Source organism: Protomyctophum bolini (assembly GCF_963924005.1).
Source record: "Protomyctophum bolini genome assembly, chromosome: 12".
NCBI lineage: Eukaryota > Metazoa > Chordata > Actinopteri > Myctophiformes > Myctophidae > Protomyctophum > Protomyctophum bolini.
This window is the reverse complement of record NC_137873.1, coordinates 20,624,822-20,650,787: the sequence shown is the minus strand read 5'-3', so window position 1 is coordinate 20,650,787 and position 25,966 is coordinate 20,624,822. Positions and strand designations below refer to the sequence as shown.

The 25,966-nt window shown below is 44.6% G+C and overlaps 1 protein-coding gene across 5 annotated transcripts in view; it reads right to left on the bottom strand.

Annotated features, from left to right (window-relative positions):
* The window catches only part of LOC308325822 (disco-interacting protein 2 homolog C), a 237,641-nt gene that overhangs the window by 120,720 nt on the left and 90,955 nt on the right, over window positions 1-25,966 (bottom strand). Inside the window, exon 1 of one of the 5 annotated variants that reach the window (XM_080778525.1) lies at window positions 3,923-4,029. The exons of the other annotated variants lie outside the window; for them this stretch is intronic. The gene's annotated coding sequence lies outside the window, so the exon portion shown is untranslated. Of the gene's footprint in view, window positions 1-3,922; window positions 4,030-25,966 lie in introns of those variants that run through there. 5 annotated transcript variants of the gene reach the window in all.

Genomic DNA, 25,966 nt, shown 5'->3' with positions numbered 1-25,966 from the left:
AAAAAGTAAAAACGCAACATGCAAGTGAATGCTTATTTTAATTCAACAAAGCGACATTCATTATCATGACTAGAATCTGAGTCTTGAGTGATTTATGTTGCTTTTGTTTCACAGTTATAAATGTATTGTGTCTGATTTGGATAATAATGATGTTTTCTTGTATTTTGGGTTTTTAGATTAGTATTATTCTATTTAGAAAAGCCTCCTGTGGACAGGTGTTGAAACATAGCACAAGTTTGTGCTGTACCACTGGTTCTCAATGTGGGGTCCGGGGACCCCCAGTCTTGAGGGGGTTCCAGGGGGTCCCCCAAGCAAAATGTGTTAATAGAGCATACGTTGGCAATTAAAAAATAGCAGATCTACAAGCTTGTATATCTGCCATTTTATTTATTTCACAAAAGCTTTTCAGATGAGGGTCAAATACTATCAATTTGGGGGTCCTTGGCAAGAAAACAAACAACGCATCTGGTTTGTTTGTCCAATGCAATTGTTCATGTCAAATAGAAATACATCAACAGAGGTTCAGTGCCTTGCTCAAAGACACTTCAACAGGGATGCCAAAATGTCCACTTCGAAGAGGTCCATCTTTATAACAGCCACAGCCATATCAGAATGAAGAACTGCACGGCCTATAATGAATAAAGCGTCTTCTCTGTGAACTGGACTCGACATTCATAACCAGGCCAACGCGAGGTGTTAGATGGGAAGGTGATGCAACAAAACAAACTTCCATTATTAGACACAGAGACACAGAGGGAGGGAGGGAGGGTGAGACAAATAAATTACAGACATTTCTCCTTTCTGTCAGTCCAGCTCAGATGCCGCACACAAACACAAGAAGCCATTTTCTCATAGCGACACGCTTCGATAAACACGGCCTACAAGGAGGAGAGACAGACCGACAGACAGACAGACAGACAGACAGACAGACGCACACACACACACACACACACACACACACACACACACACGAGGGAAGTCCCCTCAAAGACCAAAGTACCAAACCCCAGGGGAGCCGTCGTGTGATGTCAGCAGACTCCGAGCCAAGGATGTGGGTCACAAGGTTGAAGTGTGTGTGTGTGTGTGTGTGTGTGTGTGTGTGTGTGTGTGTGTGTGTGTTACAGCAGGATAATACACTGCATCAAAAGGGAGAGAGCTCTTTGATGAAGTCGTGGTGAATCGATGGTAAATACAGACACAGTGTTCGTGTCATACAGGCCGCAATCGATTCGTCCGACGCAATCTATTGAAGAACAAAGTGGAACCAAGATGTGTATATTCCTCCAGCCTTATGAATGTTCCAGGCCTGACGGAGTTATTTATATGAAATGGCTTCCGCAGGAGGGAGAGAGATACAAATAATTCCACCGATAACTGATCTGGAACACATCATACTGTAGGTTTATGCATTTTATTTCATTTCTTCCATCATCTGCCCCCTGTGGAGTCACTAGACTCCTCTAGGCTCTAATCAATAACACAGCAAAGTACAGATGTATTCATTCACTTTGGGAGGTAGAATCGGATTTTTGCAGTTAAAAAGAAACCCTACCATGGCCAATGTTTTCATCTGATGTCATCTGATGAGATCCAATATCAAAAATCTAATCATGCAGAATCTCGGAATCTGATGAAAGCCAATGAAGTCAGTTGTCAATCAGCATTACATCAAAAATGTGATTTTGTCTCTGTCGGGTGGAAACCCGCTACAAAAGTAGCAGATCCACAACTTAAGCTCAAAAGGTGTCTCGTTGGGGGTCCTTGGCACAAAACATCTGGTTTTCAGATGGCGGTCCGCACAGACAAATAATTTTAGGGGTCCTTCACTTAAAGAAGTGAGCTAAAGGGACGTGAAAATCGTAGAAGATCCCTGCTTTAAAGTTTCCCCTCATCAGTCCCAGCAGGCGTTGGGTTGGTCGGCATGGCTCTCGTCAGCCCAGTCATCCGATTAGACATTAATTGGCCATAACTGGCAGAACGCACAATCAGTTATGGCTAATCCGCCATGTTATCATTGTGAAGAATGAAGATTAAAAGGAGACATCTGCTCCACGTTTCACATGCCGACAAGAAAGAAAGAAAAAAGAAGCCGGAAAAAAGAAAAGTGACGTGGGGTCTGTTTTCCAGACATACAACGTACTGTACAGACTACAGCACATGTTAGGGGGGTCTTCTTGAGGCCGTCTGCCCACAGCAGCGCACTGCGGTCTGCCTGCCTGGGAAGTTGGGGCTTTCACTCAAATTAGAGTCGCGAGGTGACGCTTTGAGTCTGTATTTATGCCAGGCGCGGGTAATAGTAACTAAAAACATACTGCCCGTTAAAATGCTTTAATGTGTGCTTATTTTTAAGCGTCATGAAGCGGTGAAAGACACTTTGGAAGTTATTTTAGCAGTGAGAGGTTTTTACTACTCGTGGGGTTCACCATCTTGGTGTCACCCTGAATTGAGTATTTCCGCTTTATTTTTTACTTTAACTGTATTTTCTTTTTTTTAAATATATAAATACATATATAGGCCAACTTTCATGTTGAGTGCAAATGGAGGAACTAATCTTAATATCGAATTGCCTTATTTAAAGGAATCTTTTCACTGATGGTCTACTCCAGTGGTAGAGAACCTGCTGGTTAAGGATCAAATCCCATCAGACCTCTCAAACAAACTAATCAAAACTATTAGACGGACTATATAGACTATAGTTGGACTCTCCTCACCCCTGCTCATAATGCTGGCTCATAGCAGAGGAGCCTGGGTTTTCCAGGTGCTCAAGGGACCAGTGCCCATGTATCTGCACCACCAGCTATCAAAAAGGGTGACTCTCTACGCTCCAAAACCGCCATAAAAGAGCACCTGTCTGCAATTATAGCACACCTGTCTGTAATTTTCAACTGAACCTACACAAGTCTGCCAAAAGAAATGACCCCCCCACTGTTTTCCTGTAAATATATTTGTAATGCTCCTAGTATTGATGATTTTCCTTCCCTCCTGCATGTGTCTCTTCTACACAGAGTGCTTTCCCGCACTCTACAAACAGGTGTCCCTGCGCAAGACCCCCATAGCTGCTCCCCACTCCCACTCCCACTCCCACTCAACCGCACTGAAAGCTGAAAACTGAATTTCCCCCGTGGGATGAAATAGGTCTAATATTATTATTATTATTAACACTTCCACAATCCAGAGAATAGGAAGCAGAACTGGACCATCAGTGTGACTTTAAAGTTATAACTGTCTGGAACATGTTCAAAACATTAGTGGGTTAACTCTCAATTTAAGGGTGTGACCCCACAAAACCATTATGAACTGACAAGGAGACAGCTGACCTGTGTGTGTGTGTGTGTGTGTGTGTGTGTGTGTGTGTGTGTGTGTGTGTGCGGTGTGAATGTTCTCCAATATTTATCATGCTGCTATGATGTGCACATCTTGCGCGCGCATGCGCGCGCACACACACACACACACACACACACACACACACACACACACACACACACACACACACACACACACACACACACACACACACACACACACACACACACACACACACACACACACACACACACACACACACGTCACCAACGGACTGGATTTTGTAGCGGTTATGAATGAGCTGACTGCACTTCCCAAAATAGAGCTGCTAACCTTTGTCATTCAATACTGTTGAAGCTCCAAACTGCCTTCTCTCTCTCTCTCTTTCTCTCGCTCTCTCTCTATCTCACACACACACACACACACACACACACACACACACACACACACACACACACACACACACACACACACACACACACACAAATGCATGGATGAACTCACAAATAAATATCAACACACGTATGCAGGCGCAATGCGCACGCACACACACACATGCACGGGCGCACACACTATGTGTGTCTGCAGGCTAGCAGTCAATCAAAGTGATAATATTTACCTTGAGGGCTGAAACGATGCAGGTTGTCTGTGGCGACCGTTACACTCCTGACAAATACCCGTCTCACTCTCCTTTAACTACATACCCATCTGTCTGTCTGTCTGTCTCTCTCTCCTCTCTCTCTCTCTCGTTCCCACTGTCTCTCACCCTTCCTCCCTCCCTCATGCCATTTCTTTACTCCTCCTCATTCACACTCGTCTATGTTTTCTCTTGCTCTGTTGTATCTGTCTTTCTACTGTATCTCTCTCTATTCACTGTGGCTCTGCCTCTCTCTCTGGTTCTGCCCCCCCTCCCCCCCCCCCCCCCTCTCTCTTCCCTCCATATTCCACGAGGCCAATAAAAGCAACGGTCTGAATTCTAACTGTCACTATCATTATGGCTGACATGACACAGAGAGGGGCGGATCAAGTGGATGTGATTCAAAATCAACCCGCCCACTCCAACTGCCTCTCTGGATTATTATGTCCGCCAATAAGGCAGACACACATTAATGTTATGATCCAGAGCTATATTACGAGGGCCTGCTTGCTTGTACTTGTGATATTGCTTTGCGAGATTGACATGTTATCAATAAAGCTAGTGTATAACGCCCAAGATTCGAAACATGTGGGAAAGGACACTTAACCCATTTAGACCTGAGACTAGATTCTGACAGTTTTCGCGAGACATGGCCAAAGCATTTCCAGGGGTCCCCAGACAAAAACGTTGAGAACCCCTGCCCTAGGGGACAAAGTGGCACCAGTTCCAGAAAAATGTGTGAAAAACCAAAGAAGAAGAAGGGCCCCCTGACTAACCAAGACGTGTATCCCCCATAAGGCTGCTGCTGTTGTTATTGTTAGGCATGGAGGAGCAGCATCGCCCGGCGGTAGCATCAGCATTAGCTTAGCTTGTTTTCATGTTTTATAAGGTCCTAAACATTGTCTCATTTTGTCGTTTCCGTATGTAGGCTGTCTAACATGTGACTAACATAATGTGACTAACATGTGATGTTAACACGGACGGACCATCTGATCAGCCGTGGAGGTTCTCGGAGGTAGAGTGCCACCGAGCTCATTTTCAGCAGCCTCCGGACAAAATGAAAATGGAGCTTAATGCCCCGTATAAGGCCGGCAGGCTTAACGGACTCAGAGGGAGCGTGTGTGTGTGTGTGTGTGTGTGTGTGTGTGTGTGTGAGAGAGAGAGAGAGAGAGAGAGAGAGAGAGAGAGAGAGAGAGAGAGTGAGTGTGCATGCATGTGTGGCATCTTATCAAAACACATGCATTGAGCTATTAGATGGAACCCACACCACAGCACTGCCTTAAAGGGAAGAGAGCAAAGTCAAATAAAACCACAACACACCCCACATGGATCATGCACGCAGGAACACAAGCTCAGGATGTAGAAGTGACAGCAATGTGACCTGGACATACAGTATAGCGCGTGGGAGTCTGGCCCCACATTTCCTGGAACCGTCAACAGTACAACCGCCACCAATGGCAGTGCTGTGTTGATCACGCCTGCCAGCCTGGATGTAGACCAGGCACAATATGTGAGGAAGAGCAGGAGGGAGCATTAGGGTAGCTACACTACAGTCAGAGTGAAGTAAGTAAAAGTAGCAATACTGCAATGTAGAAATACTCTGTTACAAATCAAAGACGGGAATTAGCATATAATTAAAGTACTACCAAAAGTAGAAAGTATGTATCATCATGCAGAAGGTCCCATTGTAGGTTTTCAAATGTATACATTTCATCTTTCTCTCTCTGAGTGTGTGTGTGTGTGTGTGTGTGTGTGTGTGTGTGTGTGTGTGTGTGTGTGTGTGTGTGTGTGTGTGTTAGTAAAGTAGCTCCACCAGGGGTTAATGAAGTTGTCCAGCATTATATAAAGCTCAGTGAAAGACTGTCTCAGGCTACTTCTAATGGATTATACCACACACACACACACACACACACACACACACACACACACACACACACACACACACACACAAGTACGTCCTACTGTTAAAGAGATGAGCAAACACCTCCACACACACAAATGTCCACCCTATGAACCTATGAACACTCTCACACATTCAAGTGTGAGAGTGTGTTTGCTAACATACACAAATGATTACACATGCTTGCAGCAAAGCCTATGTGTGTGTGTGTGTGTGTGTGTGTGTGTGTGTGCGTGTGCGTGCAAGTGTACTGTAAGTGTAATCCGGCTGTGTAAATCCACAGCCGTGGTATTAGCTGGATAGGTCTAAAAGGGAGGCTCAGAGTCTTATCATCACTAACATCTGTCTGTGCTCATCTGTAATGTTACGTACGGGCACACACACACCCACATGCACACGCACACGCACACACACACACACACACACACACACACACACACACACACACACACACACACACACACACACACACACACACACACACACACACACACACACACACACACACGCACACGTACGTCAAAAAGATTCCTGGATAGTCTCACGAGTCACCTCATATCCAAGCACTGCTCGGTTTGAGTTTTCAAAACTGCAGTTCCTTTTTTGTTTGTCCATCTCAGTCCTTAACAGCAAACAAAGTAGACCCCTAGAACATTAAAATGTTGTTTAAACAACAAGCATGAGATTAAACATATCCCAGCATTCTCCTACAGCTATGAAGAGTCAAGCTTATCGAGGGGAAAATGAATAGTATAAGCCGCCAGACCCAGGCTTTACAAACCTTCAAAAGAACGCTTTCCCTTTTTCATGGTGAGGCCCTGGAGGGGAACACTGTGTATACACCATGGACAACACGGCTGATTAAAATGTAAAGAGACTGTATGATGAAGTATGCCCAGGAGTGGGTTAGAGACGGGCCAATGGAGGAGGAGGGAGATGAGAGCTAGAGATACATGGATGGATCCTATGGGTATCCCAGGCTGTGGAACAGAAACACACTCAGATGGTCCAAGTGGAGTCCTGTGAGATGTGCAGTGTCGTATGTGTGAGTGAGTATAACGCCGTTAAGTATACTTTATGTCCCCTTTGTCGCTTGCCAAAAGCAACATATCTTACAAGGTAGTTGTCTGAGGTGATATGCACTTCGGAAGAGATCCTCTTCATAGAAACAAGAACTCAAGAACTTTTTGGAGAGCCACAACAACATCTCTGTTCATTGCGAGCGCAGGGGATTGATAATGGAATCAAGCGCCCACGCTACCACCTGCCTATTGTCTAGCTCTAGCTTTGACACCAAACAACACCATGCAAGGTGTGTGTGTGACAGCATGATCGACAGCTTTAATCCTTCTGTTGTTTACCGGAGCACTGTATACGCACACGCACACACGCACACACACACACACACACACACACACACACACACACACACACACACACACACACACACACACACACACACACACACAACCCCTGCTGAACCCTCTCAAGGTTAAGTGATACAAATCCCCTCTAAATGACATCAGACCCCGACCGCCTAATAATTCTATTCCTGTATAACCCTATGATGTCACATCCAGTTGAGAGAGCAGCGTGGATTTGTCATCAGCCAGCAGACAGGCCAGCTCGTTTGGCGCGTGACCTCGACCCAGCGAATGTCACAGGCTTCAGACCGGGCCAGTGTACCCCGCAGTCACTTAATTTACACCTTCACAGGGGAGCTGAGAGGACAGGCAGGGAGGGGTCTGAGCTGAGAGGACAGGCAGGGAGGGGTCTGAGCTGAGAGGACAGGCAGGGAGGGGTCTGAGCTGAGAGGACAGGCAGGGAGGGGTCTGAGCTGAGAGGACAGGCAGGGAGGGGTCTGAGCTGAGAGGACAGGCAGGGAGGGGTCTGAGCTGAGAGGACAGGCAGGGAGGGGTCTGAGCTGAGAGGACAGGCAGGGAGGGGTCTGAGCTGAGAGGACAGGCAGGGAGGGGTCTGAGCTGAGAGGACAGGCAGGGAGGGGTCTGAGCTGAGAGGACAGGCAGGGAGGGGTCTGAGAGGACAGGCAGGGAGGGGTCTGAGAGGACAGGCAGGGAGGGGTCTGAGCTGAGAGGACAGGCAGGGAGGGGTCTGAGAGGACAGGCAGGGAGGGGTCTGAGAGGACAGGCAGGGAGGGGTCTGAGCTGAGAGGACAGGCAGGGAGGGGTCATTTAATGTCAATGGGAAGTTAATGTTTGTTTAAAACTATACGTTTTTGGACGGTAACTAAAAGCTAGATGTAGGAAGGGCTAGCACCCCTCAAAAAAATAAATAGACGCTCTACAAGCTCACGAGTCACAACGTGTTGTGAGCTTATAGATCTGCTATTTTTTGCTGGCTGTTCGCCCCCAGAATAAGGATGCTAGGGTTCATCATGTCACGTGGTTAATGGGAACTTAAATCCTATATCCTATTTGTGGAGACATGTGAAATTCAGACTGTGTGCCATGAAGTGAAACTGCACATTTCCATCCATTTTACATACTGTAGGCAGGCTGGCAGGGATCTTCCCGCATAAGCTCTCTCAGAATGCCTTCGGGAAAGTGTTACGTATGTTAGATGATGACAAAATGAAAGTAGAATTGACCCAAAATATTGCCAAAAGTTAATCTTTAAACCTGGTCTGTTTTTTTAATCACAGTGAAAAGGCATTTGTCTCCATTCTATTCCAGGTGGTTTCTCAAAGCAATATCATATAATGACTGCTGACAATGTCACTATTCTCTACAGAAAATCAGTTTGAAAATAATATCTGTGCTACATTCTGATGGTTGATTGAACCTCAACTTCTGGACATATCCCCACCAGGAAAATAAATGTTCCACTCTCATTTAAACCCGTCTGAAGTGAGTGATACGGTACTGTACTGTACTGTACTGTACTGTACTGTACTGTACTGTACTGTACTGTACTGTACTGTACTGTACTGTACTGTACTGTACTGTACTGTACTGTACTAGCCCTCCTCCCTGGCCTGTGTGTCTGGGTGTTAGGCTGTGCAACAGTGACACTTGGTGGTGAACAAACGCTATAACACTATTTCCGTGCTCGGACACAGCCAGGGACACAGGGACAGACAGACAGACCCAGGGACACACAGACACAGCCAGGGACACAGGGACAGACAAACCCAGCGACACAGGGACAGACAGACAGACCCAGGGACACACCGACCGATTTTATAGAGTATTTTGTATAACAATTGCAAACATGCTCTAATACATTTGAAAAACTTGGAACTGAATAAAGTTTCTATTTAGCAAGCAATGTTTCTATATAAGCAAACAAATAAATACAAACTAAACGGCATAATAAGCCTTATTCAAAGGTGTCAAAAATAGGCGCGATCTGCTATTTTTGAAAATGTTCACCTACAGTATAATGATTGCAGATGTACTGTACAGTAACAGGTAAAGTCCTGCAGTATGCGTGCTATAATAACGGGACAGAAGCAGCAGCGATCGGCTGGGCAGGTTCTACCCTGCAGTTCCCCCCATACAGCGGTCAACCATGGAGGAAATACCAGCGTGGAGCTGCTGCCCAAACAATGTGGTTTTCATCTGTTCACTTAGGACGACCCACCCGCCCTCTTTCTGGCAGAGGTAAAGTGCAAAGTAGCTAAGTACATTTTAAATGTACTTAAGTAAAATGTTGAGGTATTTGTACTTTTACTTCTACTCACGTAGCCTACATCTCAGAGGCAGTTTTCTTACTTTTTTACTCCACTACATTTATTTGAAAACGTTGCTTTCCTTTCCTTTAGTTACTTTGTACATTTTGATTATTGTTATATTATTTAAATGAAAAAAATAAATACTTTTACTTTTACTTAAGGTAGTTAAACATTTTAATACTTTTTCCACCACTGCTTTTTGGGTCCACTTCCAGGAGCTCTGCCCTGCCTCTCTGTCTCTATATCTCTGTCTGTATGTCTCTCTGTGTCTCACTACGTCCATTTAATTCATCTCTGTCTGTATGTCTCTCTGTGTCTGACTACATCCATTCAATTCATCCTGTCTGTATGTCTCTCTGTGTCTGACTACATCCATTCAATTCATCCTGTCTGTGTGTCTCTCTGTGTCTGACTACGTCCATTCAATTCATCCTGTCTGTGTGTCTCTCTGTGTCTGACTACATCCATTCAATTCATCCTGTCTGTGTGTCTCTCTGTGTCTGACTACATCCATTCAATTCATCCTGTCTGTGTGTCTCTCTGTGTCTGACTACATCCATTCAATTCATCCTGTCTGTGTGTCTCTCTGTGTCTGACCTATCCATTCAATTCATCCTGTCTGTGTGTCTCTCTGTGTCTGACTACATCCATTCAATTCATCCTGTCTGTGTGTCTCTCTGTGTCTGACTACATCCATTCAATTCATCCTGTCTGTGTGTCTCTCTGTGTCTGACTACATCCATTCAATTCATCCTGTCTGTGTGTCTCTCTGTGTCTGACCTATCCATTCAATTCATCCTGTCTGTGTGTCTCTCTGTGTCTGACTACGTCCATTCAATTCATGGTGCTTCAATAGCGTTACAATATGTGCTGTATTGAATAAACAAACCCAAATCATTTATTGCAATAGGTATTTTACGTTGTATCTTTGGTCACCTTTCCCTTTTTGTCTTTATCTCCAAATCATCACGGGCACAGAACCAACATTGCCAGAGCGAGATAGGAATTGTACGGTACATTTTTCTCTACATTTAAGACACGTGTTTTATAGATAAGCGTGTCGATAAAATGTAAACAGTCCCCTTCTGTCTTTTTCCATAACGTATCTCATCTTCATCTCTCTCTCTCTCTGTCTCTCTCTACAAGAAGGTTTTGTTGTGGAAAACATTCCTTTTACCCAAGGTTTTGTCATCAGTGGAAAGTTGAGACACTTATCCTGTCTCTTCCTGTTCTTTTTTTCTATTCCTGCTTCCTTCCATGCGTTCTCTTTTTATAAAAATCTCTCTCTCTCTTTCTCTCTCATTTCAGTTCATTGATGTCTTTGACATGTGGTACAGCAAATAATGAACTCTTAGAGACAGTGACAGGTAGAGACAATGAATGAGAGAGAGAGAGAGAGAGAGAGAGACAGACACACAGAGACAGAGACAGAGACAGAGACAGAGACAGAGAGAGAGAGAGCTCTCTATTTACAACGTGGGAACAAAAACAGAGAAACTCCCTTAACCTCAACACCCTCAGTGCCAACTCTAGTCTCCACACCTCAACCCGGAATCTCGTCTCGCACACACACATATTCATATTTCACCACAAATGAGGGGGGAAAGAAAAAGAAAAGTCCTGCCTCTGGCTTGGGATGACGGCTGAGAGCTACTATATGCCACACACAGCAGTCCAGTCACGTGTCACTGTAGTCAAAGGTTAGCCTACTGAACCTTGGTCCTTCACTAGTCTCGCGTAGCAAGGCAACTATTGCGAGAGACTATAACGAGAGACTAGTGGCTCACAGAAGCTTCCGTGTGCGTCATAGAGCGGACGTTCGGGTCTGACAAGTCCCGGTAAAAATGTCACTTGAATGATAGCGTGGCGTAGCGTGCCTTCCACAATTCCGGCGCACTTCCGCCCTCACGTCGATACGGGTCTCTCCATTGAACTGCAGCGGCCAATGATGCATCTATATTTTGCATCTATGTTGGACTCCCATCTGAAAAATATTTTTTGCCAGCGACCCCCCAGGAAACAAATCCAAATTATTCAAAAGCTTTAAAACATTTTCGATATTTTTCAAAACATTTTTAAAGTAGCAGATGTTTAAGCTTGCCGCAAGCTTGTAGAACTGCTATTTTTCAATAGCAAATGCATAAATGCATACAACGTGGTTAAAATGATTGTGATGCTACATTAACTAGCTGAGGACACACTTTGAAGCCCCTCAAGGACCCCTGGGGGTCCCTGGACCACCCTTTGGAACCACCACTCTAATGTTCCATCTAAATAAAGCAAAATATCAAACTGTTACAATAATGAAGAAGCCTATTCTAATTGAGTTTACAGTTTACAGGTTGCGGGTCATTGGAAGGCTACCCTCACCATTGTATAATGAGTGAGGGCAGCAGCTGCCCTCTTCTGCTGTGTCATAGTTGAGAGAAAATCGATCTGTAATGAGACACATTTCAGATGTTTTTTGTGTTGATTTTGTAATGCAGGAATTCAGCAACACCCTCGTCCCGAGGGACAGAGTCTAGAGAGGTAGTGTGGCCACTTGCCGAGACTTGGCAGTTTCACGATCTGTGCATGATTCAGCTCACACCAGTCACTGTAAGCATGCAGGCCACCCAATGTTTATGTATCTGTCACTGGCGTCAGCTCCAAAAGACCACCATCCACCGTGGCACGGTAGCATCATGTTCCGGGAGAGACGAGGCAGCCACAGCTGATCACAGCCACTCTAGACCAAGGGTACCCCCCAGATATAAATCATATTTGAACTGGGGACCCCCCACCTTAACGAGCAGTTGGAATTGTAGTCATTGCATACATTTTGACTCGGGTTCCAGAGATGAATATTGCAAACAAGCTTGTAGATCTGCTATTTTCACAATGTTTGCCTCTTTCTTACATAATATTTGACAATTTCGCAAAATAATTATACTGTACATGCTTGGTCTGTTTTTCCAGCGAAAAAACACTATTGCTGAGCATCCTTCCGCAAGTCCATTTCTAAGCTTAAAAACCTCAGGCCCATTTGAATTCTTCCAGGCCCATGGCCAGTTATTATACACATTCTACATCAGCAACAAATCCCAACAACTTGCTCTCTCTTCTACACTGTCTCCATCTGAGCTTTCCTACTGTCTGTCTCTCCTACACTGTCTCCCTCTCAGCTTTCCTACCATCCGTCTCAATAAAGAGAAAGTAATTACACAGAGGGAAAGTGCACTGGCAATCCTCACTTTAAAAACGCCTCGTGTGCTCAAGAATGGGACTTGACAGCCAGTCAGTTCCGGGGTTCGGCTTCCAGCCTAAAAATGTAACCAGACACCGTTCTGTTTCCCGTGGCGAGAGGACGGAACGGTGAATGAATAAGAGACTCGGTCAGAGACCTAGAGGGGATGATGATGGCTTTGATGAGCAGGGCCGTAACTCCCCCGAAGGGTGGAGCTGCCGGATGCCATTCTGCAGTGGTGGAATGTAACTACCGGTAAGTACATTTTACTGTACTTATTAAGTATAATTTTGAGGTATTTGTACTTTACTTGAGGAAACTCCAACATTTCCAATACTTTTACTTCTACTCCACTACATTTCAGAGACAAATATTGTACTTTTACTCAACTTGTTACTTGTTGTTAAAACATACATTAACCACTTCAACCCCACATAAGGTTCGGCAATAGTTTGCGATGGGTTGTCACAACACATTTTCTTTTTTTTGTATTGGGATTGAACATAATTCGTTGCTTTCGGGAGGTAACCACCTACTAACTAATTTTTGCATAAATATGTGCTATTGAACCTTTACAGTATGTCTGTGTGTTATTGAAACAATGAAAGGTAGTAAAAGTGCTTTGGACAAATCCTCTTAACTCAAACCGTCTGCTAAAGCAACTAACTCCACTACCTCTCCCCCTCTCATGCAAGTAATTCACAATACAGTAACAGTACCTCAAAATATAAGGTATAAGGTATATTGTGATCAAGCAATTAAGTAATAATTGTGACAGACCTAAAAGACACAGTAGAGGCCTCTCATATACAGTACATTCAACAAACCACCACTACACCAGAGTATGAAAGGACACACACACACACACACACACACACACACACACACACACACACACACACACACACACACACACACACACACACACACACACACACACACACACACACACACACACACACACACACACACACACACACACACACACACACACACACACACACACGTGCGTGGGGCAAGAGTACAGCTGGTGTCTAAACATCTCCTGTAACTGTAATGAGCCATCAGACTGAGTTAACACAACATCTGTCTGACTGATCACTGATCACATTATATTCACACACAGACACAAACAAAGGCCGTCTAAACCCCAGCTAACATAGATCATGTGTTAAAATAGGGTGTATTTTGCATCCCAAAACAGTTTATAGTTAAGGGACGCAATAAAACAACGACCTCTGCATCCATGGGATGCACTACTGTACTGTTTTTTATTCTAGTTTAGACCCCAATATTCAAATGGGAACACCCCTAGATTCCTCAGACGATAGGAAACATCTTATAAAGACATTCAGTTCTGAAGTAAGAGAGACTCCACTGGCAGTGGCAACAAATCGAGAACGGATCTCCTCTCAGAAAACTGCGACCACAGTAACAAAGGAACCTCATATTTATAACTAGGTGAGTGTGCTGTGTGTGGAAAACAAATAGATGTAGTTACCTGTGATGATGGAGGGAAGCAGCAACAGTGACAGCAGCATCAACATGAGAGAGAGAGAGAGAGAGAGAGAGAGAGAGAGAGATGTTAGTTTGCAGATTTGGGATTAAACTGGGGGTTTCATTCAAAAATGACACATCAACCTTTTGAAAAGTGGGATAAACTCCAAGGGACTCGTTCACAAAAAGAGAACAGTGCTAGCCTAACTCTAACCAAAAAGAACAGTGAACTTTAAGCAAAAGAAAAGTCCCTATAACCTTAACTAAAATATAATGCCTACGCAAATAATGTTATTATTAAAAAGTATGGGTTGAGTTGTCATCGTCCGTATTCCAGACCTGACCTACAAATCACATTTTAACTTATTTGTGGGGTTTAGTTTATTTGAACAAACATGGCATGTGGTCCTGAGACACTACAGTACATCTGTCGGGTGGAAACCTCATTATGTACTTTTCCAGATTCAAATTCAGAAACGGCAAAAGTAGCAGATCTGCAAGCTCGAAAGTAACGCTTGCATATCTGCTGCTTTTGATACCTGTGATACTAGTTTGACCCGCTGGCGCTGTAGGATGAGTTCATTTATGGAGAAAAAAGGCCCCACAAACAGTTACAGGAGATAAGAGGTTTCTGTCCAACAGCGATGATAATAATGTACACATATGTACATCAGCTCTTGAATAACGTTGAGTCTCTGCTCACTGTACACTAACAAAGCTTTGCATTTCTAAACATTTTCACAGACGGACAGACCGACCGACCTCCATGTCTGCACTCTGCACCCCCCACACACACACCTCATTTACATTTAGATGAGCCCATTAGGAGAAACACACAGTAACTAATGTGCGCGCGCGCACGCACACACACACACACACACACACACACACACACACACACACACACACACACACTCTGATTGGTTTCACTATGAATAAATAAACATGTCCAGCCAGCTGACCACATCTGGTGGCAGGAAATAATTATGTCCAGGACAGACTTTAGAACTGTTAACGACTGTGTCTTTGATAGTGTGCATGTGTGAATCAAGACAGAAAGTCAGATTGCTGTTTAGCAATATTTGGTTGCTCTGATGAGACAAGGGCCCTTCCTTCCCACCAAAAACAGATCCTTAAGGCAGTGCTGCAAAATATATATATATACTGATAAACTGGAAGTCTCCATTAATAAGCTGGAACAACAGCTCGTTTCCGGAAGATGGCACCCCCTGATTCTACTGGGTGACTTCAACCTACCTACTGCAGAGAAGTATCTTCCCGTTACATCCCTTCTGGCCTCATTTGACCTCTCCCTATCTCCCTCTCCTCCCACTCACAAGGCTGGTAATGTTTTGGACCTTGTGTTCTCCAGAGCCTGCTCTCCCTCCACTCTCTGTTACCCCCTTAATTAGGTCTGACCACCACCTCATAACCTTCTCCCTGTCAGAGAGACATACTGCACAGGTGAGAGGTCTCCTGTGACAGTATTGCCATGCTTTTTGTTCTTGTATTATTGTGTTGTGTCTTGTATTTGACAAAAATCTAAATAAAGTATGTAAAAAAAAATCAACAACAAGAAATACAACAAGAGGTAGAGAGACTGACGGGAAGTAGAGAGAGAGAGAGAGAGAGAGAGAGAGAGAGAGAGAGAGAGAGAGAGAGAGAGAGAGAGAGAGAGAGAGAGAGAGAGACGGAAAGAGAGAGAAAGTTATTATTTAAATTGTTGCTACCTGCAGTGAATAGCAGATATATTGTACATCTAGATGTGCTATTTACTGAGCAAGGCACGCAGTAAGTCATCATCACCTTTATTTATACTCGGAAATACAGTTGAGGGTAAGCCCTCATTTTCAAGGTAGGCAAGGTTACATAAACAGTATAAATGAGGCTTTCAGACTCGAATGGAGGAAGAGAGAGAAGCAGAGTCTGAGTCAAAAAGGTGGACAGACAGGTAGGTTTAGGCTGAAGTCCTCATTTATGCTCCGTTGCACAGCTCTAGAAAACAGGCTTGAGCCGGAAAGAGAGGTTTCATGAGGCAGGGAGAGAGGCCTCCTGACGACAGAGACATACTGCACAGGTGAGAGGTCTCCTGACGACAGAGATATACTGCACAGGTGAGAGGTCTCCTGACGACAGAGACATACTGCACAGGTGAGAGGCCTCCTGACGACAGAGAGACATACTGCACAGGTGAGAGGCCTCCTGACGACAGAGATATACTGCACAGGTGAGAGGCCTCCTGACGACAGATACATACGTACTGCACAGGTGAGAGGCCTCCTGACGACAGAGACATACTGCACAGGTGAGAGGCCTCCTGACGACAGAGAGACATACTGCACAGGTGAGAGGTCTCCTGACGACAGAGACACATACTGCACAGGTGAGAGGCCTCGTGACGACAGAGAGACGTACTGCACAGGTGAGAGGCCTCCTGACGACAGAGAGACATACTGCACAGGTGAGAGGCCTCCTGACGACAGAGAGACATACTGCACAGGTGAGAGGCCTCCTGACGACAGAGAGACATACTGCACAGGTGAGAGGCCTCCTGACGACACAGAGACATACTGCACAGGTGAGAGGTCTCCTGACGACAGAGACATACTGCACAGGTGAGAGGCCTCCTGACGACAGAGACATACTGCACAGGTGAGAGGTCTCCTGACGACAGAGACATACTGCACAGGTGAGAGGTCTCCTGACGACAGAGAGACATACTGCACAGGTGAGAGGCCTCCTGACGACAGAGACATACTGCACAGGTGAGAGGCCTCCTGACGACAGAGACATACTGCACAGGTGAGAGGTCTCCTGACGACAGAGATACATGTATCTCTGTCACAGGAGACAGGAGGTTTTATGAGGCAGGGAGAGAGGCCTCCTGACGACAGACACATACTGCACAGGTGAGCGTGGTGACAAAGACAGACAGACGTGTGTGTATTAATGCTCAGCTACAGTAGCTAGTCTGAACTGAACCGTAACTTCTCTAAGATATTGTGTGCGTGTGTGAGAGAGTGTAAAACCCTGGTAGAGCAACACTATAATCCAGGAGTGATGAAGATGGACCTGCACCGCAACAAAATGAACGTTGAAATGGAGATCAATGAAGCTGTGAGCAACTATAGAGACAGCGAGAGCAAAGCGAGAAAGAGACGGTGATACAGAGTGAGATAAATCTAAACAGTAAAGAGTATGTTTTGGTGTGTGTGTGTGTGTGTGTGTGTGTGTGTGTGTGTGTGTGTGTGTGTGTGTGTGTGTGTGTGTGTGTGTGTGTATGTGTGTGTGTGTGTGTGTGTGTGTGTGTGTGTGTGTTGCATGCGTGTGTAATTCGAGCTTGTTCAAAGATAAATCATGTGTAATGAACAGAATGAATATCTGGGGGGGAAAAAAGACAGAAAAAGAAATGCATTCTGAAATGTTAATGTCAAATGTAGCATCCATCCATTCATAAGCCAGGCTCACACACATGGGACATTAGTCAGACTCTGCACAGACACCAAGCAAACACTATCACTCACTATCTCCTCCCACTAATGACTGTTTACACTGTCACCGAGACAAGACATTAAACTGCATTGTGTGTGTGTGTGTGTGTGTGTGTGTGTGTGTGTGTGTGTGTGTGTGTGTGTGTGTGTGTGTGTGTGTGTGTGTGTGTAGGCCCAGTTAAAGGTAGAGGCGAGCCTTAGGGGCGGCACTGAAGCATATTTTTGAAATAGTTAAATAAAAAATAAGAAAATGAAATAAAATAAAATCTCTGGTGGGTGACTAGGCGCCCCCTCCCCATTGAACAAATAAATAAGAATAAATACACTTTGCACCCCTGTTCTGCTCCTCACAACAACAATGTTTCATTTGCTGGTTGCTGCACTATTTGCTTGAAGTGGGGGATGTCATCACACACTTGACCAATAACTGTCGTGTATTGGTTGCTTGGGTCACATGACCAGAAACAGGTAACAGGAAGGAAGCAGAATTGTGTAGAGACACACAATGTAACAGTATGTAATGTAATGTTATGTTATGAGACCGGAATGAATGAAAAGACAAGCTTCATGTATGACTCAATGCAGGTTGCACTAACTAATAAGTTATAAGTTAGGCACACAACATTGGCGAGTAGTATAGTAGTATGGATGTTTGAAGACTGAGTTGAACGTTAAAAGGAGTTAAACGAGCAACATGGAAAAGTCAGTTTGCATGCTACATGGATCCAGCTACTCTCGGACCAAGATGGACAAGTTGGCTCACTTTGTTGGAGTTGTTTGCAGATGGAAAAGGACTAATAATTGACGGAGGGGATGATGATGATGATGCCGCCACAGCTGTGGTGAAGCGCTGTACTTTTACACCTGGCAGGACCAGGACCAGGACCAGATGTCCAGGATGTATTTTCAACTCTACCAGACACCAGGGAGGTTCAACTCTACCAGACACCAGGGAGGTTCAACTCTACCAGACACCAGGGAGGTTCAACTCTACCAGACACCAGGGAGGTTCAACTCTACCAGACACCAGGGAGGCGACGGACTACGCAAAGGCAGTCACAGGGCTGGAATACACTGGTGGTGTATTCATTAATACGTGGCTGTCCTGGCACACGTTTGTTTACGTTTAATTTGATTAAATCCTCCATAAGGAAGGAAAATAATAAATCAACGAGAAAAGAAAATGGATTGGATTTGCATTTGCCTCCCTCCCTCCCAACTTAAGGCTCCCTTTCGCTTCGTCGGTCAAAAAGTAAAAAAAAGTTTTTCAACGGACCATAAGTTATCATGATCGCGTTTTTTTTTACACAAAGTATTTTCAGGGTGCCGGGTGGAATTAATTAAATCATAAAGTGCTTCCAGCGATCCAGGGTGGCTTTCACTTTTTAATTCATTCATTGCAAAGTGCAAGCATAAGGCGTCCAACTCCAAGCATCACTCAACCAAAAGTAAGTAGATGGGTATAGAACGGTTAGAACCGTGCCAAAACCATGCCAGATTCGACTATATAACTGGGATATACCTGAAAGCGTGCGCACATATGCAGGGGCGGCCGCAACGGATCTCGCCTAAAGCGCCACCTAGGTCCCGACCGTCCTTGTGTGTGTGTGTGTGTGTGTGTGTGTGTGTGTGTGTGTGTGAGAGCGCGCACGTGGTCACAACATGCAAGGCAATCCTATGTTGAGCTCCACTGAGACATTCCATATGTCACCCACCAACACCCTCCTCTGCCATTAACCTAAACCACTTGAACCCCAGCATCCCTAATCTGGAGGGGAACGCTCACCAACAAATAGCAATGTTTGGCGAAGAGATTTGGTGTAAATGGTCCAACTACAACTCACGTCCACTACCCTGAGTCTAGAGGATATTACAGCATCTTATTGTCACGTCATTATGATCCAGCACCTGCACACACTCTTTTATTGATGTTACCTTTTTTTGTACTGTTTTTATTGTGCGAATAAACTAAACTAAACTAAACCTTTAGCGTGATACTGTCTCGTGTCGCGTTATTGTTCTCCCGGGCCCGCCGCCGCAGTCGCCATACCGAAGGAATACTTCAACCGGATTATCACACACCACACAGTGCACACACTACCTGTCTGTCAGAACCAGATGAGGGTCCAGTACTTGGAGTTTACAACAGTCGCGGTATCCGATTTTTTACCGAGGCTGCCATAGTCACCACCAGACCTGAATCGCCCCAACATATTTTGTAATGGGCGTGGCTAGCAATTATTAAGCTGCGTTCAGACCTGAATTTATATATTTGCCTCGGTTCGCCCCGTTTGTGCCACGCTAGGTCGCGCCCGTTCGCGCAACTTCTCGTCTTTGCATGTAATCGCGCAGCACTAACAAACCACGTCTGAACGCACCTTTAGTGTTCATGACAGTTAGTCAGGGGCCCTCTTGCGATCCTCATGGCCCGCCATTGGGACCACGGCCCACGCGTTGAGAACCACTAGCTGTATAAGAACAGCAAACTTAATAGCTGCAGCCCAGAGCCTCATCCCTCACAGGGCAAACACTTGGACTGAGGACTGAGGCTAATGCCGGTTATATCATCAACTGCCGTCCGCAGGCAAACCTCTGACACACTGGCAATGGATTAGTCTGGCCTGGCAGGCTTTCTCCCAGTGACTCTACTATTGAGCTGCCGGGGATCCATTACGGTGTCACGGTGGCTCTCTATGGCAGGGCTATAGTTTCCTCGGGCCATGAGTAAAACAGGTTGATTTAAAGGCGACTGGAGGGATGGCACTGAGGGGTTCTGCCCCATAAAGTCGGAGAGAGCAGCAATTACTTTCAACACACAAACCGAAAAATAATGATAATCTCTCCGATCCCACAAAGACTTGTGTGCACATACAGACGTGGACATTGTGACAGTTTAATTGCATCTATGGGTCTACTTTCGTCAAATAACCAGAACGGACCGCAAATAGCAGTTGGCGCTGCTTTTCTTTGTGTCACAGTACATACTGTACATAGGCTAATTCGCACCAAATTACGTATATAGGAACGAAATATATTCATTCATGAATTTCACAATTAATAAATACTGCTTCTGACGGTGTATTGGTGCGGAGCTAGGATGCTGCAGTGTTTATTGTGCTGTAGGTTCTTTTTATCCCCTTTTATCACACTCAATTCTGTGTGTTGTCACTTTCTGCTGTTCTGACTGAGGAGCCCCCACCGGGAGAAGGTCCTACACTCCTCCCGCTGTACACTGCCTGCTGCTGACAGGTGCCGGGCCAGCCCGTAGGACTACATGCAGTCACAGCATGACTTTAAATGAGAGAGAGAGAGAGAGAGAGAGAGAGAGAGAGAGAGAGAGAGAGAGAGAGAGAGAGAGACTCCACAATAGTTGGCAGTAAATCGAGAGAGAGAGGGGAAGAGAAAAGCGCAATAAAATTGAGTTATAGGAGCTAGCTTCCTCCTGGGCAGGAAGCAACTGGTTGGAAGTGGGAGGCAGCATGTAAAAAAGTCCCAGTCAAAGGCACATGACAGGCAGGCCTGGGGACATATAACCACAGCCTGAGATGGAGCACGTCTTGGAAGTTGTAAATATGCATTACTAATGTATATTGTGGATGGCTGGGCTGATTGTAATCATTGGAAACACTCTCTCTCTCTCTTGTGGAGATGAATTACAAAACTTGGATAGACGCATCACATCTCTGTTCTCTGCTCAGCAAAACGTTAGTCTGCTCTCCATAGGCAGTGGTGGGAAAAGTAGTTAAAGATTTTAAGAAAAAGTATCAATACTGCAATGTAGAAATACTCGAATCCAACATTTACTTGGGTAAAAGTATCGGCTTCAAAATGTACTTAAGTACCAAAAGTAAAAGTAGTAATTGTGCAGAATGTTCCATTTAAAGTTTCAAATGTATAATAATCTTTTTGAAAATAGAAGATCTATAAGCTAATAATGTGTCGCATCTACGCATTGTAGATAGTCTATTTTCAAATGTACTGTATATATAGGGCTGAAATGGGTAGTGTTTTGTAATAATAATCAAAATCTACAATGTAACTAAACTTTTCAAATAATTGTAGTAAAAGAAAAAGTACAATATTTGCCTCTGAGATGTAGTGGAGTAGGCTAGAAGTAAAAGTATTGGAAATTGAAAATACTCAAGTAAAGTACAAATACAGTACAGTAAGTTGCACAGTGCACACAGTTGTACAGTACATTGAGTAAATGTACTTAGTTACTTTCCACTACTGTCCAAATGTCGTATGTCCAAACCCATTACTTTTCAGGAAATTGAACCAAAATGTTCAGAAATCTCACACAAATTTTAGATCGGCTATTTTCACTATTTTGTCTTCTTGACAATCTTGTAGGGCAACGATATTAAAGATGCATGAAGCACACCCACAGACTTTCAAAAAGGGAGCCGTTGTTTCAATAGTGGAGACATTGATTAAATCAGTTGTTTCACCTTTGGTGTCTGAGTAAAACCCGTAATATTCACAAATACAATAGGTTTTTCTGTGACACTAAAGCAAGTGGTGGATGCTGGAAATTGGAATTGATTTCACAGTTCCATGCTGTGATGTAACTGGCCCTGCAAACGGCGACGGAGGCTTATTTACTCTAATTCCACACTCCAAGTACTCCATAAGTACAGTCAGTCTATGGTTGAGATGTATATATAAAATAATAATAGCATTACGGTTAAGTACTGTACTTCTCCCACCTGCTTTTCCATCTTAATTTCTAGGTGAAAGCAATGAGCGAGAGTGGTGGGGGACCAGAAAGAAAGACAAAGACACACACATACACACACACACACACACACACACGCACACACACACACACACACACACACACACACACACACACACTTACAACACAGGAAAAAAGTGTTGAGTGTAGTCTCTGTGGAGATGGGGCATTTATCCTGGGGGTTACAGCTCCCATGAGAGAGGAAAAAAGACAGATGGAGTGGGACACAAACAAGTAGGGCAGGTATTTGCTTTGTATCTCTCCAGTCTCCACAATAAATTCTCATTTCATTGAGACACATTGCCAATATGACTCATGTAACATTCATTCCAATAAAACATATTGAACACAGCCTAGAGAGTGGGTGGCTGCATGGGGAGGGGGCGGATACAGTGCCAGCCTGTCTCTCAGGAGGTAGCCGGTTTTTCTCTCTCTAGTCGGAACAGAAATAAGCCTCCATCGATCCAGACCGCAGCAGAAAAGTCACCATAACTCCAGCTGCGTTGTTCCCTTCAGCATGGTGTCCCAGATCCATTTGCCAGACGGGGGACGCGTTATCGACAAGCCGCAGCACCCTGTCAACCGCTCTGATTTGGCTCCGATGTGGTTCCCGCTTGACAAGACGCGGAACCGCTGGCAGTGGTCGAAAAAGTACTCCCATTTTTGACATAAGTGAAAGTATCAACACCGCAATGTAGAACTACTCTGTTACAAGTACAAGTCCAGAGTTCAATTTACTTGAGTAAAAGTACTAGAGTATTGGTATAAAGTTTTACTCATTATGCACAATTTCAAATGTACAATCAAATCTACAAGCTCGACGCATTGTGAGCTTGTAGATCGGCTATTCGGCCGAAATGTATATAGGGTGGGTAATGTACAGTACATAATATTTTGTAATAATACCCAAATGTACAAAGTAACTACTGACTAAAGTTTTGCAAATAAATGTAGGAGTAAAAAATACAATTTGCCTCTGAGATGTAGTGGAGTAGAAGTAAAAGGTAAAGTACAAATTGTACTTAACTACAGTACTTAACTAAATGTACTTCATTTCTTTCCACCGCTGGCAAACAGGCAATATGTTTCACTGTCAACCGCTCTGATTTGGTTCTGATCTGGTTCCCGGTTCAAAGAGGATATCACAGAGGATGGTGGGGTGCCCATAGTAGACAGAACATATCACAGAGGATGGTGGGGTGCCCATAGTAGACAGAACATATCACAGAGGATGGTGGGGTGTCATAGTAGACAGAACATATCACAGAGGATGGTGGGGTGTGTTGTCTGTCATAGTAGACAGAACATATCACAGAGGATGGTGGGGTGTGTTGTCTGTCATAGTAGACAGAACATATCACAGAGGATGGTGGGGTGCCCATAGTAGACAGAACATATCACAGAGGATGGTGGGGTGCCCATAGTAGACAGAACATATCACAGAGGATGGTGGGGTGCCCATAGTAGACAGAACATATCACAGAGGATGGTGGGGTGCCCATAGTAGACAGAACATATCACAGAGGATGGTGGGGTGCCCACTCTGTTGTCTGTCATAGTAGACAGAACATATCACAGAGGATGGTGGGGTGCCCACTCTGTTGTCTGTCATAGTAGACAGAACATATCACAGAGGATGGTGGGGTGCCCACTCTGTTGTCTGTCATAGTAGACAGAACATATCACAGAGGATGGTGGGGTGCCCACTCTGTTGTCTGTCATAGTAGACAGAACATATCACAGAGGATGGTGGGGTGCCCACTCTGTTGTCTGTCATAGTAGACAGAACATATCACAGAGGATGGTGGGGTGCCCATAGTAGACAGAACATATCACAGAGGATGGTGGGGTGCCCACTCAAAAATCACTTCATCTGTCCACTCTATTACCCACTTTTAACAACCATTACACACCTTATTTTGGTCATGCCATTACAGGTGAAAATCTTCAAAACAATTTAATTTCCAAAAGAAATAGCTAATAATTAAACTAATTAATATTAATAATTAAACTAATATTTTCAATACTGGTATGAATTCTCAGGGCTGACGTAAAGTGGATCCAGATTTGAGACACACACACACACACACACACACACACACACACACACACACACACACACACACACACACACACACACACACATTTTGTCAATTTCCCGGGATCGGAAACTTTCAACCTTCCAGTCAGAAGCCTAATTCTTATTATATTAGATATATTTTTAGCCTTTATTTTGATTGTAGGTTGGAGATTGACAGGAAACGTGGAAAGAGTCAGGGAGTGACATGCAACAAAGGTCCGCCGGCCTCGGAAATGGAACCTGGGATTTGCTGCGTCAGAGCCTGTATGGTACTTAAACACTATAGGCCATCGGCTCCCCCACATAGGCTGCTGCTAAGCCTTTCCCCTGGAGGCTCCGACCATCAATTAATGTCGGCGTCTGTTGAGTTGACAGTCACACAACTGTTACTGTACATCAAAGGCTGGTTATTAATTTAGCCTGCAGGTCCCAGGGAACCGCCCACCCGACCAACATGCAGCTGGTCATGAACACCAGCATCAATAGACAGTGGCCTACAGTATAACACACACACACACACACACACACACACACACACACTGCTGTTATTTGCATGTAGTACATATTTTGCTCTGACGGCAGTTAGGGAAGCGTACACTCATTTATACAGTGCGTGTGTGCAGCAAGTACATAACTCACACAAACACACACACGAGCGCGCACACACACAACTTCTGTGACTCCCCTTATTTTCTCTCAAATTATCACCCTTCTATCTTTTCACACACACGCACGCACATTCACAAAATGCATGCGAGCGCATGCGCACATCGCGCACACACACACACACACACACACACACACACACACACACACACACACACACACGCACGCACGCACGCACATCAGGGGCTACAGTACATTAACCAAATTAACATTACTACAGTGTAGTTCAGTTTGGCTCTGGACATCAAACAGTTCTGTTCAAACAGACCCACACCCTGCTCTCCGCTCAGATCTTTAGTAATAAGCACCGACATTAAAATTAGAGCAAATTACGTGGAGAATGGAATTTGAGGCATAAATTCAAGAAGGCGTTCTGCCTAATTGTCCAATGTCATTGATATATTAGGAATGTAGTAGAGAAGTTAATTGGTGCTGAAAAGCGGGAGGGCCTGTGTGTGACCTTTCATTGCAGTGGGACAGGGAGATAGAGTCATTTGCTGCTCGGTGATCGGCCTCAAAAAATCACTTGTAACGAACAAGGAAAGGAATTTAGCTCATTTGTGTGGTATTTGAGTGACATTTTCTGAAATGGTCGGCAGTGTGCAATCCAGGAATGTCCTTTTTTCACCACTAGCTACTATGTATACTGTATATCAGACTGTTGAACAAGGCATGGCGATCAGGCTGGCCTTGGGGGGGATTTTACCTGCGAATGTTAACCTAAAGGAATAAAT